The 6,223-nt window shown below is 36.3% G+C and overlaps 1 non-coding gene across 1 annotated transcript; it reads right to left on the minus strand.

The window, feature by feature from the left end:
- Nucleotides 1-5,704: 5,704 nt before the first annotated feature.
- Nucleotides 5,705-5,811, minus strand: LOC112731569 (small nucleolar RNA R71). The gene has a single exon (XR_003167342.1). It is a non-coding gene; the product is annotated as a small nucleolar RNA R71 (small nucleolar RNA).
- Between the last annotated feature and the right edge of the window lie 412 nt (nt 5,812-6,223).

The raw sequence follows: 6,223 nt of genomic DNA on the forward strand, positions 1-6,223 counted from the left end.
CTATCATAGTTTACTCATTTTCTGTAAACCTAGGTTACTAGTTTAGTATTTAAACAACTTTTAGAGATTTATTTTGTACCTCATGACATTTTACACGTTTCATATTGTATATCTGACGGCATGAGTCTCTAAACCCCATGGTTGGGGGTGAGGAGCTCTGCTGTGTCTCGATGAATTAATGCAATTACTTCTGTTTTCTATTCAACCACGCTTGTTTCTATTCTAAGATACTCGCTTGTACTTAACCGTGATGAATGTGATGAGCCATGACACTCATCACCATTCTCAACCTATGAACGCGTGCCTAACAACCACTTCCATTCTACCTTAGATTGAGTGTGTATCTCTTAGCCTCTTGGTTCATGATCAGAGTCTTCGTGGTATAGGCTAGGACTATTGGCGGCCATTCCTGAGATCCGGAAAGTCTAAAGCTTGTATGTGGTATTTCGAGTAGGATCTGGGAGGGGATGACTGTGACGAGCTTCAAACTCACGAGTGTTGGGCGTAGTGACAGACGCAAAAGGATCAATGGATCCTATTCCAACATGAGTGAGAACCGACAGATGATTAGCCGTGCGGTGATAGCGCATTTAGACCATTTTCACTGAGAGGACGGATGGTAGCCATTGACAACGGTGATCCACCAACATACAGCTTGCCATGGAAGGAGACCTGCATGCGTGAAGAAGAAGACAGTAGGAAAGCAGAGATTCAGAAGACAGAGCATCTCCAAAACCTCAATCTGTTCTCCATTACTGCATAACAAGTACTATTTAATTTATGCTTTTTACTCTTCATAAATATAATCACTCTTATCATTGATTTCCTGACTAAGAATTACAAAATAACCATAGCTTGCTTCAAGCCGACAATCTCCGTGGGATCGACCCTTACTCACGTAAGGTATTACTCGGACGACCCAGTGCACTTGCTGGTTAGTGGTACGAGTTGTGAAAAGTGTGATTTACAATTCGTGTACCAGAAACCAAACACAACCTTCAGCCAATCACATAATCAATCAACACCAATACTCAATTTCAAAAATACCACACCAGAACAACCCTCAGTGCCTCCTCCACTTGCCAGAGGGATCTCTCAGAAATAAACACAGGCAAAACAAACTAGGAAAGCACAGGTATATGAATACATATGATGCATACAAATACATATGATGCATGCCTGTCTTACTGGCCGTGAGCTCACGTGTTGGTTATACTGTCAGAATTTGACGCATTCCGGTAGCTAACCCAGATGTCATCTCTCGTCTGCGCATCTCCAGGAGGTATAATATCAGGGGATTAGTACCCTACCACCTTCTCCTGGAGGCATACACCAAGGAAAAAATAAATCGGGGGATTAGTGTCCTACCACCTTCCCCTAGTAAGGCCGTGCCATACCGATTGAGGGATTAGTGCTCCACCACATTGCAGACAGAGAGAGAGAGAGAATGTGAGAGAAAATGTCAGGAGATTAGTGCCCTACCACTTTTCTCACATCACATAAAACACAAATCACAAAGCATGCTGGGGAATGAATCGAGGGATTAGTGCCCTACTACCTTTCCCACATCCCATAAAACACAATTCACAAAGAATGCGGGAGACTGAATCGAGGGATTAGCACCCTATTGCCTTTCCCACATCCAACTCATCAATATCATCATTGCCATTAATTATTCCTGATTCATTCTCAAATTCATTATTATTCATTTACATTCATTCAAAATTCATAATTGGAATCAACCCTCATCATCGTTTATTCAAATTCAATCATCATTATCACACCTCCATTCCGTCCATCAACAGTCCCAACTCAAAACATAATTCATTCTTTTCTAAATAAATCAAATTCAAAACATGATCTTTTTCTTAATAACTCAAAATCAAATCATATAATCCTTCAATCCAAATCTTTCTAAATAATATTTTCAAACGAAGCCTCCCATTTTTATAAAAATTTCGGTAGCATTGATGAGCGGATAATTTATACGCTTTTTGGCATTGTTTTTACATAGTTTTCAGTATAATTTAATTAGTTGTTAGTATATTTTTATTAGTTTTTAATTAAAAATCACATTTCTGGACTTTATTATGAGTTTGTATGTTTTTCTGTGAGTTCAGGTATTTTCTGGCTGAAATTGAGGGACCTGAGCAAAAATCAGATTCAGAGGTTGAAGAAGGACTGCAGATGCTGTTGGATTCTGACCTCCCTGCACTCAAAGTGGATTTTCTGGAGCTATAGAACTCCAAATGACGCACTTCCAATTGAGTTGGAAAGTAGACATCCAGGGCTTTCCAGAAATATATAATAGTTCATACTTTGCTCAATTTTAGATGATGTAAACTGGCGTTGAACGCCAGTTCCATGTTGCAGTCTGGCGTTCAGCGCCAAAAACAAGTTGCAAAGTAGAGTTCAACGCCAGAAACACGTTACAAACTGGCGTTCAACTCCAAGAATGACCTCTCCACGTGTAAAATTTAAGCTCAGCCCAAGCACACACCAAGTGGGCCCCGGAAGTAGAATTCTGCATCATTTACTCATTTCTGTAAACCCTAGTAACTAGTTTAGTATAAATAGGACTTTTTACTATCTTTGTAGGGGATCTTTGATTAGTTTTATGCTATCTTAGACCTTTAGGGGGGCTGGCCATTCGGCCATGCCTGAACCTTCATCACTTATGTATTTTTAACAGTAGAGTTTCTACACACCATAGATTAAGGTGTGGAGCTCTGCTGTTCCTCATGAATTAATACAAAGTACTACTGTTTTTCTATTCAATTCAACTTATTCCGCTTCTAAGGTATTCATTCGCACTTCAACATGAATGTGATGATCGTGACACTCATCATCATTCCCTATGAATGTGTGCCTGACAACCACTTTCGTTCTACCTTCGATTGAATGAGTATCTCTTGGATTTCTTAATCAGAATCTTCGTGGTATAAGTTAGAACCCATGGATGGCCATTCTTGAGATCCGGAAAGTCTAAACCTTGTCTGTGGTATTCCGAGTAGGATCCGGGAAGGGATGGCTGTGACGAGCCTCAAACTCGCGAGTGCTGAACGTAGTGACAGACGCAAAAGGATGGTGAATTCTATTCCAGTATGATCGAGAACCTCCAGATGATTAGCCATGCAGTGACAGCGCATCGGACCATTTTCACAGAGAGGATGGGAAGTAGCCATTGACAACGGTGATGCCCTACACAAAGCTTGCCATGGAAAGGAGTAAGATTGATTGGATGAAGACAGCAGGAAAGCAGAGGTTCAGAGGAACGAAAGCATCTCTATACGCTTATCTGAAATTCTCACCAATGAATTACATAAGTACCACTAACCTATTTTATATTTTATTTATCTTTTACTTATCAATTCATAAAATCAATTTAATCCGCCTGACTGAGATTTACAAGATGACCATAGCTTGCTTCATACCAACAATCTCCGTGGGATTCGACCCTTACTCACGTAAGGTATTACTTGGACGACCCAGTGCACTTGCTGGTTAGTTGTACGAAGTTGTGAAACAAAATTAAGAATATGAACGTGCGTATGAAGTTTTTAGTGCCGTTATCAAGGAAGTAAAGATCACGATTTCGCACACCAATTTTTTGGTGCCGTTGCCAGGGATCGTTCGAGTTTGGACAACTGACGGTTCATCTTGTTGCTCAGATTAGGTAATTTTATTTTAATTTTAAGCTTTTTATTTCTTATTTTCGAAAAATACAAAAAATTTTCCTTTTTGGTTTTTCCCAATTAATTTTCGAAAAATATATACAAAAATCCAAAAAAAATTAATAAAATCATAAAAATAAAAAATATTTTATGTTGTTTGTTGAGTCTTGAGTCAATTTTTAAGTTTGGTGTCAATTGCATACTTTTATTTTTCTAAAAATTTTCGAAAATTCATGCATTCATAGTGTTCTTCATGATCTTCAAGTTGTTCTTGGTAAGTCTTCTTGTTTGATCTTCATATTTTCTTGTTTTGTGTCTTTTCTTGTTTTTCATATGCATTTTCAATTTGTTAATGTCTAAAGAATAAAAATTTTTAAGTTTGGTGTCTTGCATGTTTTCTTTTCTTGAAAATTTTTCAAAAATAAGTTCTTGGTGTTCATCTTGACATTCAAAGTGTTCTTGGTGTTCATCTTGACATTCATAGTGTTCTTGCATGCATCATATGTTTTGATCCAAAATTTTCATGCATTGAGTCTTTTTGATGTTTTTCTCTTTCATCATTAAAAATTCAAAAATCAAAAAAATATATTTCCTTTTTTCACTCATAAATTTTCGAAAATTTGAGTTGACTTTTTCAAAACTTTTTAAAATTTAGTTGTTTCTTATGAGTCAAATCAAATTTTCAATTTAAAAATCTTATCTTTTCAAAATCTTTTTCAAAAAATCAAATCTTTTTCATTTTTCTTATTTATTTTTGAAAATTTTAAAAATATTTTTCAAAATTTTTTTTCTTAATTTTATCTCATAATTTTCGAAAATATTATCAACAATTAATATTTTGATTCAAAAATTTCAAGTTTGTTACTTTCTTGTTAAGAAAGATTCAAACTTTAAGTTCTAGAATCATATCTTGTGATTACTTGTGAGTCAAGTCATTAATTTTGATTTTAAAATTCAAATCTTTTTCAAAACTAATTTTAATCATATCTTTCTATCATATCTTTTTAAATCATCTCTTTTTCAAAAAAATTTGATTTTAAAATTCTTTTCTAACTTCTTATCTTCTTATCTTTTCAAAATTGATTTTCAAATCTTTTTCAACTAACTAATTGACTTTTTGTTTGTTTCTTATCTTTTTCAAAACCACCTAACTACTCTTCCCTCTCTAATTTTCGAAAATACCTCCCCCTTTTTCAAAAAATTCTTTTTAATTGTTTTAAATTTTAATTTTAATTTTATTTCCCCTTTAATTTTCGAAAATCATCAACTCCTTTTCAAAAATTATTTTTGAAAATTCCTCTCTCTCATCTCCTTCTATTTATTTATTCATCTACTAACACTTCTCCTCACCCAAAAATTCGAACCCCTTCTTCTTCTCTGAGTTCGAATTCTTCTCTTCTTCATTCTTTTTCTTCTTTTCTTCTACTCACACAAGGGAACCTCTATATTGTGGTAAAAAGGATCCCTATTATTATTTTCTGTTCCCTTCTTTTTTATATGAGCAGGAGCAAGAACAAGAACATTCTTGTTGAAGCTGATTCAGAACCTGAAAGGACTCTGAAGAGAAAACCAAGAGAAGCCAAAATACAACAATCCAGAGACAACCTTACAGAAATTTTCGAAAAGGAAGAGGAGATGGCAGCCGAAAATAATAATAATGCAAGAAGGATGCTTGGTGACTTCACTGCACCTACTTCCAATTTACATGGAAGGAGCATCTCAATCCTTGCCATTGGAGCAAACAATTTTGAGCTTAAACCTCAATTAGTTTCTCTGATGCAACAGAACTGCAAGTTTCATGGACTTCCATCTGAAGATCCTTTTCAGTTCTTAACTAAGTTTTTGCAGATTTGTGATACTGTTAAGACCAATGGGTTGATCCCGAGGTCTACAGGCTTATGCTTTTCCCGTTTGCTATAAGAGATAGAGCTAGAGTGTGGTTGGACTCTCAACCCAAAGATAGCCTAAACTCCTGGGATAAGCTGGTCACGGCTTTCTTAGCCAAGTTCTTTCCTCCTCAAAAGCTTAGTAAGATTAGAGTGGATGTCCAAACCTTCAGACAGAAAGAAGGTGAATCCCTCTATGAAGCTTGGGAGAGATACAAGCAACTGACTAAAAAGTGTCCTTCTGACATGCTTTCAGAATGGACCATCCTGGATATATTCTATGATGGTCTGTTTGAACTATCAAAGATGTCATTGGACCATTCTGCAGGTGGATCCATTCACCTAAAGAAAACGCCTGCAGAAGCTCAAGAACTCATTGACATGGTTGTAAATAACCAGTTCATGTACACTTCTGAAAGGAATCCTGTGAATAATGGGACGCCTATGAGGAAGGGAGTTCTTGAAATTGATACTCTGAATGCCATATTGGCTCAGAATAAAATATTGACTCAGCAAGTCAATATGATCTCTCAGAGTCTGAATGGATTGAAGGAATCATCCAACAGTACTAAAGAGGCATATTCTGAAGAAGAAGCTTATGATCCTGAGAACCCTGCAATAGCAGAGGTGAATTACATGGGTGAACCTTATGGAAACACCGAT

Source organism: Arachis hypogaea, chromosome 12 (assembly GCF_003086295.3).
Source record: "Arachis hypogaea cultivar Tifrunner chromosome 12, arahy.Tifrunner.gnm2.J5K5, whole genome shotgun sequence".
Taxonomy (NCBI): domain Eukaryota; kingdom Viridiplantae; phylum Streptophyta; class Magnoliopsida; order Fabales; family Fabaceae; genus Arachis; species Arachis hypogaea.